The 14,279-nt window shown below is 43.3% G+C and overlaps 1 long non-coding RNA gene and 1 pseudogene across 1 annotated transcript; one reads left to right on the forward strand and one right to left on the reverse strand.

Annotated features, from left to right (window-relative positions):
- LOC130708368 (serine palmitoyltransferase 1-like) overlaps nt 1-7,284 on the forward strand; it is a 54,940-nt pseudogene extending 47,656 nt beyond the window's left edge.
- A 360-nt stretch (nt 7,285-7,644) lies between these two features.
- LOC130708375 (uncharacterized) lies at nt 7,645-12,391 on the reverse strand. The gene is made up of 2 exons (XR_009008592.1): nt 10,114-12,391; nt 7,645-9,071 (listed from the first exon to the last, which is right to left on the reverse strand). It is a non-coding gene; the product is annotated as an uncharacterized LOC130708375 (long non-coding RNA).
- Between the last annotated feature and the right edge of the window lie 1,888 nt (nt 12,392-14,279).

Consider the following 14,279-nt stretch of genomic DNA (forward strand, 5'->3'; position numbering starts at 1 on the left):
TGAGAAACAGCAGATTTCTGTGCTGTTAATCCTAAGAGAGAAGAAAATCATCGTAATTCAAGAAAAATTTAAAATTAAACATGTACACAAGAAGACAGCTTTACAACCTAAATATATTGTTGGTGACCAAAATATAAAATTTTAGTGTCAGACATCATCCCTGTAGTTTATAAAAGACAAGATACAAACTAAAGATTTAGCAAATAAGGAAGCAGCATTAACAATTATAATATGTTATCCATGGAGGAAACAGAAGTAATAGAAAATGATGGTGCAGACACTTCCCTAAAGTGGGTGATGAGGGAGGCCCTCAGAGGAGTGACCCTGGACCTGGGACCGGGCGTGTCTGGCGCTAGCCGTGCAAGAACAGGAGAGAGCAGGTGAGGAGAGGAAGCGACAGGGCAGAGGCCCAGGGCTGAGTGGGCCTGCAAGGGGCCCCTTGAGGAGGGGGTGGCCCCAGCCAAGGTGGGTGAGGCATGTAGACCGTCTGGTGGGAGGCTGGGGATGACGCACGTGTTCTCTGTGAAATGTGAGCCGGAGGGTCCTGCGGGACCGGGAATCCTCTTCCCCGCCGTGCTGCAGGGTGTCCTAGACTAGGAAGCACTGCCCAGAGCGTGCGTTTTTACCTCCCTTTGTCAGATCTGGAATCCCACCACATGATGTTTCCCATGGAAGTCCCAAGTTTCTGTCACATTCATTAATGCAGACTTTGTAAAATTATTTATATGTGAGAAATCTGAGCTCGGAAGAGGATTTATGCTTGTGTGTGTGTTTCCCTTCCTCAGCATTTCTGGATTAAAAGTGGTGGGTGAGTCCATTTCTCCAGCATTTCACCTCCAGCTGGAAGAGAGCACTGGGTGTCGAGAAAGAGACGTTAAACTACTTCAGGAAATAGTAACTCAAGTGAGTATCCAGTTATTCGGGCGAATCTCTTCATACCCTTCTACCCTGAACCCAAGGAATTTTTAAGGTCATTTTTAAGAATGCTCTCTTTGCCCTAAGAGATTGGGTACAACAGAAGTTGTGGTTATCCCTCTGGTGACATGGAATTGTTCTGATGCCCAGCCTTCCTGACGTCTGTCCCTGCCCAGTGGAGTCTGTAGCACGTCTCTACTGACAGGCTGCAGGTTATTCCATTGGGTCAATTTTCAGCTCACATTGAAGTTGTGTTCTTTGCCACATTGTATTAAAATACGCTTTGCTTCCACTCTGAATAATTAGTCTTCCAGAAAACCCAGTTGCTTCCTATTTACAAAGCCAGGCTTTCGCACATGTAGGTGGGGATGGCATTCTGTATGGTGATGGCGCACAACACCGGACAGCTGACTGTCTGGGGCTGAACACCCAGCATAGCTCAGAAACAGGTCGAAATAATCTTGTAAGCAAAAAGGAAGGAAGACGAGCCACTTCTTTACCATGCCTAACTTGGGAGCTTGATTTAAATGTCTGACTTCTGAAAGTCTTACTACTAAGTGTACCTTAGTTATTAACTAAGAAACGCATCACTAGGGAAGATCCCTTGGCCTTTACTGTTCAGTAGAGCTGCGTTCACCCAAGTCCTCTCTCCTCACTTTCCTCCTTCTGAAGAACGGTCAAGTGGCCCTGCAGCACTGAGCACCGAGGGTGGTGCTGCCTTGTACTTGAATCTGAAATACATGGCGTACGTATTTGAGAATGAAGACAGGCTTCACCCTGCTTCCCTGTCCTGCTTGTCCTGACGGTTCCTTTCAGAGGCTCCTTCCCCGAGTCCGTGCTGCCAGGCGTCAGGGTAGTGGTGCTGGTCAAGTCTGCCGTGTGCCCCTGCCCGGCTGTGGCACAGCAGGCAGTCACGTGGCTGCTCAGTGTGGAGACTGTGGTGCTAAGCCAGCCTCTGGCTTCACCGCTGGCTTCAGCTGACCTGTACCCGACGATGTGTGAACCACAGTACCTGCAGTCATTGATTCATGGAGAGCTTCTTGCAACTTGTGGATCATTGATTCGTGGAGAGCTTCTTGCAACTTGTGGCCTTCCAGAATCAGTTGTCCTAAAAAAACAAAATAAAACCAAACCCAGAATATGAGATTCCTAATTAAGGAAACGTGTCAGATTGTGAATGAACAGGCTGGAGTGGCTCTTGCCTTGCTGAGTGAGGAAAGGTCACAGATGTCTCCTCAGGTGCAGCTCTGCAGACTTGAAAAAAAACTCTTTAAAGGGGAAAAGCATCCCACAGACCTTTTTTACTGCCTCGGTGTTTTTATTGTCATATTACTTAAATGTATAAGCTATAAAAGGAAGTACAGCATCCTTTTAATTAGAGCTCCTGTACAAATGTAATACCAAAACAAATTTAGAAATTAAACATAAGCAGAACAGACAAGCCTAGTTAAGAGTCAAATTATGACATTACCTTCATGTGACAGCTGAGTTTGTTTTCTAACTGAGTTGCCGGGTGGTGTGACTGATGCTGACCGCCGCCAGAGCAGCCTTGTGAAGCTGCATGTCCTGTGTTGGAGTCTGTGGTGACGCCGTTATTATCCCAGAGCCTCCCCTCGAACCCCCTCAGGGTGCTTCTCTACACACTTTGTGTCACGGGACGTGGGCCTTCTCTAGGTGCCAGGGTGTCAGTTCCAGTCAGATCCACCTCAGTTCTTTTCTCACTGGGTAGCAACAGCTAAGGTCTTACTGCTGCTCTGTTCCAGAGGGAGACTCAGAAAGGGCATGTGAATCAAGTGACTCGATACTTCTCTTACATAGGTTATCCTCATAACAAAAAGAAAAAGTGAGTCTGGACAATTCACAGATCCCAAAATTACATCTGTGGGCTCCCACTGGATATTGGCTGTCTTCAGGAAATCACCTTGAGAGTTGAATGAGGAGAGAACAGGCTCTGGGGAAGGGAACAGAATACTATCTGGAAACTGCATTTGTAGGAAGGAGGAGGAAAACTCTTAGAGTTTCTTTGCATCATTGCAGCTTCCATCTTAATAAGTCTTTTGTCCTGTTCCTCTTTGCTTTTTCTTTTCAATATTTGAAAGAGAAAAAAGGATCGTGACACCGTAGTTCTTGTTTAAGGTTTGCAGAACTGAGCAGTTCTGCCAAATTTTTGTTGACTTGCTTGATAAAACAGTTTTTACAAACTGAGCTATGGTTTATACTGTTTCTTAATTAGACAGGACTAGAAACGGAGCCAGTCCAGATGTTTGCAGAAGGAGTTAACTTTTCCAAGTACACTTCCAGAATGTAGAATCAGCAAAAGACATTGCCTGCCGTTGTTTTCCATCTTTTCCTAGCAGAGGAAAACCTTGCCTCACAGCTTACAGAATGGCCCCTCTTCAGGCAAATACCTGCACTGCCACACGCTGGCAGTGATTGTTCTTTCCTTTACAGCACCCCTTGCTCTAGCTGGTTGTTCGTTTGTTTGTTTGTTTAAAAATACGATTCACGTTCCATAAAATTCACTCTTTAAAGTATACTGTTGAGTGGTTTTTAGTATCCTCACAGGGTTGTGCAGCCATCACTATCTGATTTCAAAACATTTCATCACCCCAAGGAAGAAACCCTTATAAACCATTACCCTCGTCTGACTTTATGCTTTATTTTGATAGTAATTATTTAATTTAAAAAAAAATGTTGGCAGGTAGCTGATGTATTGGAAAGCTGTGCAGAATGTGACACCAGACTCTTCTGTGCTTGGTAGCACTGTGTCCAAGTGTAGCACATGGGAATCAGAGGTGTTGTTGATATTTGACGTGTGAGCAATTCCTCTCTGAAATGATTCTGCTGGCGTTATTAAGTCCAGCTCTTGGTTAGCCTCCGGGGCTTTGTTGGTCCTGTTTCCCCTTGTCCTAACTCTGCTTTGCCTAAAGTGGTAATCACTCGTTACCTATGGCTGTTTAAATTAAGTCAGATTCAAAGTTCAGTGTTACAGTTGCACTAGCCATATCTCCAAGTGCCCGAGAGCCACGTGGGCCCCTGGCTGCCGTCGTGGACAGCACAGGATGGACACCTCCATCATTGCAGGAAGTCCTGTAGAGCAGTGCTCTCAAGATGATAAGATGATTCTGTGGTGTTTTGTTTTGTCTTTTAGCAGTTATAGTTGGAAAGGTGAATTAAAACTACTCTTGAGAGGAGCATTTCAGTGCACCTTCCTGTTTTAATGACCAGTGTCTGCAGTCCAGGCTGCAAATGTATTCCTTTTCCTCATACAGTGCATGGACAGAGGCATCGCGTTAACTCTGGCACGCTACCTGGAGAAAGAAGAGAAGTATCTCCCTCCTCCGAGGTTGGTAGACTTAAAATTATGACCTGAGTCATTGTTTTCTACTTTAAACTTTGTATGAAATGTATTATGTTTTGAAATTTTTTGAAAGACTGTCACAGGATAAGGAAGAATGTGTATTGTTAAAAGATAGAACATCACCTGTTTCTGTTCTTAAACGAGATGTTTTCCCATTTTAATTGAAAATCCCCTCAGGACTCTGTAATTAACTTAATGAAACATCTGCGATCCCAAGAACGACCTGGGACAGCCCAGGTTCGCATTGGCGACGACCTGCCACTGTGCTGCGGTAGCGTGTGCTGGGCCAGCTGTTTCCACCACCAGGATAGTCCTTACGGGGGGCGGGGGTGGCACAGTCTGGGGGGCGCTGCTCATCCCACCTCTGGCCCAAGTGCTGTGTGGTACTTCATCTGACAAACACGTATTAAGCACCCAAGGAAAAGCAAAGTGACAGTGGGGAAAACCTCTACAGAGGTTCAAGCGGCCCTCAGTGGGGAGGCACCTCGACTCATGATTTAAAATTGGCGTTCATTCAACACCTGATTCTGTCCCCTAAGCACTTAAACAGTGTAGTCCAAGAAGGTAGACACCCAGAGCTTGAGGGTTTCAGGGTCATGACACAGGTCAGGGAGGTCACAGAGGAGGAGGGCATGGTTAGATGGTTAGTTCTGGCCTGGGAGGGACTGAGGCTTCCTAGAGCAGGAGACGCTTAAGCCGAGCCTGCAGAATCAAGCGTATCAAACAAGCTGGGGTGGGCATCGGGCCTTCCAGCAGGGTCTGCAGTGGTGTGGAGACCTACAGGTGCATCTGGGGAGCCCAGAGCACGGGTTTGATGGAGAGGGAGCCTGGAGGAGTCTGGGAGAGACCCAGAGAGCACTCAGAGTCAGCGCTGTGCAGGCGTGGGGCCCTGGGCTGGGTTCGGGAAGGCTGTTCTGGCAGCAGCTCGAAAGCACCCTAAAGATCCTGCTCTCTCCGTTCCAATTACACCATCCAAAGTTGTGATCCTGTGTTTCATGAGGACGGGGGCCACCCTCGTGCCCTCAGGACTCTGGGCACAGCCCAACTCAGTGTGTATGTGTCCAGTGGCTGATGCAGATGTTTGCAGAGGGGAGTGAGAGGGACCCGGGTAGAAGTGCCCTGTCAGGCTGATATTTCTTGTCTTCAGTTTCCTGAAAACTTGAAAATTTCTGCCCCGCATCAAAGTATTGTAGGACTTCTGTATGACTTACTGAATTACGCTTGTGAACAACCACACGCTCATTAATATGGGAAACGTTGACTTCCTGCTTTGGGCCTGATACTGCTTGCAGTGGTAGATTTAAAGGACAGAGTTCCCTGCCGGCCTGGGCAGAGCCCTACTGCAAGGTTACCTGGACTAGATCGCTACTAGTGCAGGCAGGGAACGGCAAACTCCTGTCAATAGCAGGTAGTAAAGTGCTTCCAGCTTGCAGGACACAGGTCCCTGCCACAACTACGCAGCCCTACCGGGGCAGTGAGAAAGTGGCTAGGGACAGTAGGCCATGTTCCAGTAGAAGAGCTTCATTCACGAAAACAGGTGGCAGGCTGACCCTTGGTATAGACTCTCATTTGACTATCTTTTGTGTCCCTTATTATTTCTCAGCATTAGGATTGTGGTCACAGTGGAACAAACAGAAGAGGAACTGGAGAAAGCTGCGACCACAATCAGCAAGGTGGCCCAGACCGTGCTGCTTTAGTCTGGGGCCTGGTGTCCTCTCACCACGCAACACGCAGACAGGCCTGAGTCACTGCACAGTGAGCCACAGGGGGCCTGCGGGTACCAGATGGGGCGTCACTAGATGGTGTGGGTATCGACTCAGTGTATGACCACGAGAAGGATGCTGGGTACTTAAAAGAAAACAAATCCAAAAGCCCAAGAACTGATTTTCTTAAGAGAAAAACTAATGACAGCATATAACTGATATTTAAATTGTGCTATTTAGTACTATTTAAACGTTTTATTAATACTAGTATTTTATATTCTTTTTTTTGTTGTCATTGTTTAAAAATGGAGCTTCAGTGTATCTTCTTTCCCTTCTAATGATAAAGATTGTGAGCACTCCTTAATATCTCATAGAAAATTGTCTGCAACGTTAAGGCTTAGAGGCACTTCAGCATATATGATACAAAATGTATTGAAGATCTAATTCAAACACATCTTTTTCAGTCTTCGTCATGTGAAGCTCAATGTATATATTGGCTAATATATAAAGGAATACTTTATGTGTGATTATTACAAATTTTTCATTATAATATATTTGAATCCTAGAATTTTTATATACGCTAAATACTGATGTTGCACCATTTCTAACAGTGAATCTTAGCATCCCTAACCAGAGAATAGTCATTATACTTCCTAAGTGAGCAATATTTTAAATCAAATACTATTTTATTTTAGTATAATTGACCTTTACATTCGTTATGCGTTGACTTCTAATCTTTTCAGAAGAGGATTATTGTGATGATCCCAAAATAGAAATCATGTCCTTGATACTTTAGAATATCTAGAATGTATTCTTTTTTGTATAGGGACGTATAACTACAAGCTTTTTTTCTAAGCTAAAGAAAATGAGACCTTTATTTCTTTTCAGCTTATGAATTCCAAATATCTAAAAAAGATGTGAAAGCACTAAAATTAAAATTTTTAAGCTGTGCTTTAGCTATCTGTTTTTTCTTTAGCAAACCAAGTTGGGTGGTGTAAATGTTTGTGATATGTGCCACAAGGTAGTACATAAATATTACACTATTACTCCATCTCTTATTAAAGGGAAAGGAATAAAATTATATTAAAAATGTCATTTTATAATATATGTTCATATTAACAAATGGTCTTCAACATCTTTTTAAATAACATATTTTTTTAATGTTTAGTTTCTATTTTGCTTGAGGTATTTTGTACATATGTGCCTTGTGATTGCTGCTGCTTTAAAGGATACAGTACTCTTTGGGGGATGAATCTGTTTTGTTTTGTTTTGTTTTTTAATGAAATAAACCTACATTCCTGATAATCAGTCTTTTGCATATGTAATCTATTCAACAGAATAGTCTTTTGATTTTAAATTCTGCAGACCTAGGGTAGTATTCTCTGTGTGTGTGTGTGTGTGTGTGTTTGTGTCTTGGGGGTTTTTGGAAAATATTAATTTAATTTCTTAGTGCCTTTCTTCAATGTACAGTATCTGAAATTTCCTTGGTTCCTACTGATTTAACCCTTGGCCGCTTATGACTACAAAAATACCAGACCTATTATTTTTATAAACAGATTAGGATTGTAACTTTTCAGCTACTTTTATAATACTCTGTAAGTCAAAATTGCAATAATCTAGTTGTTTATTGCTACATTTAAAAAATGATTGGACGTTCCTGGAAAAGATGGTGGACATTATTTAACTTTATTAACATTATTTAATGCTCACACATTATTTAACTTCAATCCTTGAAACACATCAACACGAACCAAAAATAGAGTCTTTATATTAAAGCTATACAGTGACCACAATCTGGTAATATACACCACAGAAAATATCTACTGGAAGCAGTAAATTTGTATGAAGCAAGCAAGATGTTGAGAAACAACAGTCATCTCAAACCTCAAGCAGGTTACAAATTGCTGTTTTAGAAACAGAGAGAGAGGGTTCTGAAGTGCTCTATCAACGGACCTCTGTTTAGAAAGGCAGTGGCTGGGTGAGCAGCATGGAAACCTTTTGAGCTGGTTTCCACTCAACAGTTGCCCCCAGGGGAGAAAGAAGCCACCCACAATGGCTCCCTTTCTGTTGTCCACAGGAGGCTCTAGCTCAGGAAAAGTGGGGCTTTGAGTCAGGTTAGGACACGTGGACCACAGGCCTAAATATAAAGCTTAAAACTACAAAACGTCTAAGAGAAAGCACAGGAGGAGATATTTTAAATCTCTGGTTAGGCAAACATAGATACAATACCAAAAGCGTAAGCCATAAAAGGAAAAATTGGTAAATTAAGCTTCATTAACTCATTGTTTAATTTGTTCTTCAAAAGACAGCTTGAAAGAAATGAAGACAAGTCACAGACTGTGAGAAAATATTTGCCAATCATATATAATAAAAGATGTGTATCCATAAGTATAAAGAACACAACCCCAAAATAAGAAATCCAAAAGCATAATTTTAAAATGGTGAAAGACTTGACATTGCATCAAGAGAGACATTCAAATATCTAAACTCATGAAAACGTATTCGACCTCATTAGTCATCAGAGAAATGCAAGTTAAAACTACAAAGAGATACTATTACACACTAGAATGACTATAATCAAAAAGATAACACCAAATATTGGCAAGATATGGAAAAAATTGGAAACTACATTGTTGGTGGAAAGGTAAAATGGTACAACTACTTTGGAAAAGTTTGGCAGTTTCTTAAGTTAATACAAATTTGTCATGTGGGCCAGCAAATCCACTTCCAAGAGAAATAATAACAAACGTTTGTGCAAAAAATTGTACACAAGTATTCATAGCAGGATTTTTTTTTAAATTTATTTTATTTATTTATTTTTGGCTGCATTGGGTCTTTGTTGCTGCGCGCGGGCTTTCTCCAGTTGCGGCGAGCGGGGGCTACTCTTCATTGCAGTGCACAGGCTTCTCATTGCAGTGGCTTCTCTTGTGGAGCACGGGCTCTAGGCGCACGGGCTTCAGTAGTTGTAACACGTGGGCTCAGTAGTTGTGGCTCGCGGGCTCTAGAGCACAGGTTCAGCAGTTGTGGCGCATGGTCTTAGTTGCTCCGCGGCATGTGTGATCTTCCCCGACCAGGGCTCGAACCCGTGTCCCCTGCATTGGCAGGCAGATTCTTAACCACTGTGCAACCAGGGAAGCCCTAGTCATAGCAGGATTATTCATGATAGTCAAATGTCTGCCAACTGATGAATGAGTAAACAAAAAGTGGTATATTCATACAATGGAATTTTGGTAAGTGAAGAAACCAGATGAAAACAACCACGAAATTATGTGATTCCATGTATATTCAATGTCCAGAGAAAGCCAATCTAAAAAGAAGATAAGTTAGTGGTTGCCTGCGGCTGGGGGTGAGAATGAGATTGACTGATGAAGACTGTCAGCACCAGGGACCTTTCCAGGAGGTGTTCTAAAACCGGATTGTGGTGATGAGTGCACAACTCTCTGAATATACTAGAAACCGTTGAATCAAGTACGAATCTCTGATAATGAACATAGCTACTAATGAACTGACTTTCTTCCAGTCATTACATCAAATACTTTCTTATCTGTGTTGTCCATGATGAACATTTGGAAGTCTATGACTTGGAGGGGGTGGCAGGCGTCAGCACAGAGGACAGTATGCCAGAACAGAACAGGAGGCAGCCCAAGGCAAATTCGAAAACAGAACAGGGTCTGGTCGTAGCTCATTTACTCAATAGCCATGAGTCCTTGGACAAGACCCTACTCCTCACTGAACAAGTTCTTTCTGTGAAATAGAGAGTTGGGCTGAAGGACTATATTTGAATTATCTTAAATCCTCCTGCTGTCTTAGTGTTTCCCAGGCCAAGTTGGAAAATTCTCCTTGTCTCCAGACAGACCTGTCACTGAGAAAGAACTACCCATACACACCTTTCCCGCAGGGGATGTGGAGGCCCCTTTGTTCGGCCTCACACCAACCAATGTCCTATTTTGATGACAATGCACAAGCCAGAAAACTTCAAATCTTGGGTTCCATTCCCCCGATTGTTGGTACTTATCCTCAGAGTGACTGTGCCCTGAGCCCCACGCCATCCCTCCCCTGCTTAATGGCTTCCAAGAACTTCCTTGGAGGCACCCTCCATGCTGCTCGTCACCATGGGCCCCTTTGTCCTCTCACCCTCATTTAGTCCACAGACCCCGTGACATCTGAGGAGGCTGCCGAGGGTTCCATGCACAGTGCAGAGGAAGCCCTGGAGTCAGGTCATCTAGAGGAGAACCAGCATCACCACCTGCCATCCGTGTGAACCTGGAGAGTGGCTTAAACTGACTGTGCCTCAGTTTCTCCATCTGTGAAATGAGAGTAATCGTGCCCCAGCCCACAGAGCCGTTGTGAGAATTAGGTAGGTGAGACGATACATGGAAATACTTTAAATTGCACCTGATGTGTAGTAAGTACAAAATATGTGTTATTATTATTATTAATGATAATAATGTGATTGAGACAAATTGGCAAAAAGAACTCGATACAGGAGTGCAGATCTCTTACCTCTTACATGATCCAGTAGGAAATCACTCCAGGAGGGCTTAGGACTTACATGGCATCCAGGTCCGTGATTTTTCCTGCAACTGCTTTATGGAAGCCACCCCAAATACTGAAGACTGAAGGAGTATTTCTGTCCCCTTAATTCACATGCACGGCTTAGAACCAGCTTCCTGCATGTTCTGTTGACAATCCAGATCTCCTGGCGGTTAATTCCAAGCCCACCCCTCCATCTCCCACACGGGGGCTGATAGCTGAGAAACGGAGTGTCCCACCCACCCTGGGGGCTGGAGCTGAAGAGAGAGACCTCTGTTCAAATTCCCAGCGTGTTTAGGCTCTGATGCCAGTGAAAGTGAAAGAGGCAGGGAAAGTGTGTGTTGTCGGGTTTCCCAGCTCCTTGCAGGTAAGAAAGACTTGTATTTGCAGCTTGGCCCTTTCTCAGCTCACAAGCTCAGAACTAGTAGAGGTCTGGAGGCCAGACCTCCCAACAGGCTGCCTCCATGCAGGCAGGCCTGAGTGCCCTACCGGGATAGCAGAGATGTCTCTCTACCTACGCATCCTAACACTGCTGCTGCTGAGCTGAGTTGAGTTAGAACAGGGCTGAGTTGCCATTTCCACGGCTTCAGATCTGTGGGTGATACATCATTTTATGGCTGTCACATCTGCCTCTTCCACATTCTTGATTTCTTTTGTTCAAGTGAAGAGAAAACCCTCATTTGCCCTGTGCAGTCGACCCACAGTCTCTGCTTGGAGCTGAGCACCAGGGGATTGGTGAGTGCACGTGGCTCACGGTTCCTCCACATCTGTTTTCTGTCCCTTAGTGGCTGGGTGGCCTCCCGGCTCGTCTGACTCCCCAGCTTAGATGGATGTGCAAAGTCCTTATTCTTCGTCCCTGGGGATGAGGAGCCTTGCTTCCTCGTTGTTTACATTTTTAAAATTACACAGTGATTACATGTTCAAATTAAACATCCGAACAATAAGGAGGCATGAAGAATAAAACTTGAAAATCCTATTTCCACCCATTCCACTCCCCTTCCCAGGGGTAACTCTTATTCACAGTTCATTGGAGATCCTCCAGGACCAGTTTCTATTTACATATATACCTATATTCAAATAGATTTTTTTAAATGCAGAACAACAGCCTTGTTCTTGTTCCTTGTTCTGACTTAACCTAGGAATTTTTCTATACCAGGCCTTCATTCCTTTTACTTTATGAAGAGTATTCTGTAGTTTGGATGTGTTACAATTTATTTGACTAATTTTCTTTTCGTAGACATTTAAGTTTCTTATTTTTTTCCTACGACAAACAATGCTGAAATGAACATCCTGGAACATGTAACTATATGTGCCTCTGTGGGGACTTCTACGATGTGGGTTTTAGAATTGGAATCTTGAGTCCAAGAGTTTGCAAAGTCTTTCTTTGGATAGGTACCAACAAATAGTTTTATCAGGTATCTATATGACAAGTTTTTTTAAATTTCTTTTCTTGACTTTGTTATCTTTCTCTCTACAACTATTTCAAATTTTTATGCTATCAAGTCCGCCAGTCTCTTCCATTATGGCCTGGAAATTTTGCCTTGCTAAAAAGGTGTCCCCACTCCACAATTATAAAAAGGCCATCCTTTCTCCCTCAAATACTTCTTCGTATGGATCCATAGCCGCTTGGTGAGCCGTTTGTCTTGCCTTGGCTAATGTCAGAACTTTCCAACTATTGTTGATTTCTAATATGTTTTTGTATCTGGTAGGACAAGTCTCCTATCTTTCTCTTGTTCGAAATATTCTTTGACATTCTCACACTTTTTCTCTTCTGGAAGAATGTTAGAATCAACTTATCATATTTTAAAATCGGCACAGTTGTATCTGCACCATACAGCCTTCAAACATGTTGATGGAGACCTTAATTCTCTCAGGCACAAACTACCTGATGAGATCAAATGCTCCAACCAGCTGTGCTGATGGAAACCTCTTCTGAACATGCTAGAAGATCCACAGGGAGGGACTTCCCTGGCGGTCCAGTGGTTAAGACTCCACGCTCCCAATGCAGGGGGCACAGGTTCAATCCCTGGTCGGGGAACTAAGATCCCACATGCTCCACAGTGCAGCCAAAGAACAAAATTTTTTTTAAAAAGAAGATCTATATTTATTAATCTTTGTCCCCTCTGCCCCCTGCATCAGTGCAACCTGACCCTCATTGACCCGGTAAACATTGAGTGAATAGATTCTAGGACAAGAGCAATGAGCTCTTGTTACAGACTCACGGCGTTGGCTCTTCCTTACAGCCTTGTACAACCCTGAGTAAATAGCTTTACTTTATGACAGTTGGCTTTCTCATCAGTAATATGGTCACAGTCTTACAAGTCCTGCCTACCTCTCGGTGATTCTCAAACCAAATGTGTGCCGTGCGGTGTCAGAGCACGAAGAGAATGAGCTAAGGTGAAACTCCCTGTCTAATGAAATGAAAAGGGGACGAGGTGGAAAGACAGGTAAAAGCTCGACAAGAAAGCAAATGTTCTCCTTAGACTGTTTGCTACCCATCCCCCAACCACCCACAGAAGGCTCTAGAAGAGACAAAAGACATCCTGTTCTCAGGATCCCTGGAAGTCTTAGGGAGCTGCCTGGGACCTGGGGGAGTAAAGCACCTCCAAAAATGATGGATGAACTTCTGCTTAAAACATCTGACAGAATTGCAGAAGAGCGTACAGAGCCCAGACCCAGCAATGACTCCTTCTCTCCTTATCCTTACCTGTCTCTGCTCCTCCTTGGCCTTCTGTCTGTTGGAAATCAGACCAAGGAAAACGATGGTCCTTAACTGAAAGCTTACAATGTACCAGATGGTGTTCTAAGCACTTTTTCATCCTCAAGGAAACCCTGTGAGGTGGGGATTATTGACATCCACATTTTATGGTTGAGGAAATTGAGGCACAGAGAGGTGGAGTGACTTGCCCATCATCACACAACCAATAAGAGGTAGGATCTACATAGAACCCAGGTAGTTGGGCTCCAGCGACTATGTGCCCATCCACCAAATCACACTGCTTCTTATGCAAAATCACATTTTCAATGTGCCTTCTCTCTCTGTTGGTTACATGTATCTGAGGATCCTAAGAATCTTAGATATCCATCTAAGAGGTATATATTGATACTTACCTCCAAAGTAAGGTGTTTGGAGTGATGTTCAGCTAATGTTAATGTTAATTCATATTCAAAATGAAAATGCTTTGGAAACTATAGCGTACTTTAAACATAGAAGATTTATTTGGTTTACGAATCACTGTGCTGTATACCTGAAACAAATACAGTATTGTAAATCAACTAAATTTCAATTTTAAAAATTCATTAGTTAAAAAAAAAAAAAGACTTCTGCATCCTAATTCCGGGAATCTGTGAATGCTACCTTATTTAGAAAAAGGGTCTTTGCAGATGTAACTAATTTAAGGTTCTTGAAATGAAGAGATCATTCTGGAGTATTGAGAATTGGCGGGGGGGGGGGGGTACCTAAGTCCAATGATAAGTATCTTCAGAAGAGAGACACAGGGGAGATGAGAAGACGTGAAGACAGAGGTAGAGATCAGAGAGATGTAGCTACAAGCCAAGGAAAGCCAAGGATTACCAACAGCCGTCACAAGCTGGTCATCTTACCCCAGAGCCTCTGGAGGGAGTGCAGACCTGCCAACATCTTGATTTTGGACTCTGGCCTTCAGAACTGTGAGAGAATAAATTACTGTTGTTTTATTACCTATCCCCCCCCCCCCAAAAATGATTTCTTGGTTTATATTTTTATGCACTCTCGCATTTGTATTTCA

Source organism: Balaenoptera acutorostrata, chromosome 6 (assembly GCF_949987535.1).
Source record: "Balaenoptera acutorostrata chromosome 6, mBalAcu1.1, whole genome shotgun sequence".
In the NCBI taxonomy this organism is placed as follows: domain Eukaryota; kingdom Metazoa; phylum Chordata; class Mammalia; order Artiodactyla; family Balaenopteridae; genus Balaenoptera; species Balaenoptera acutorostrata.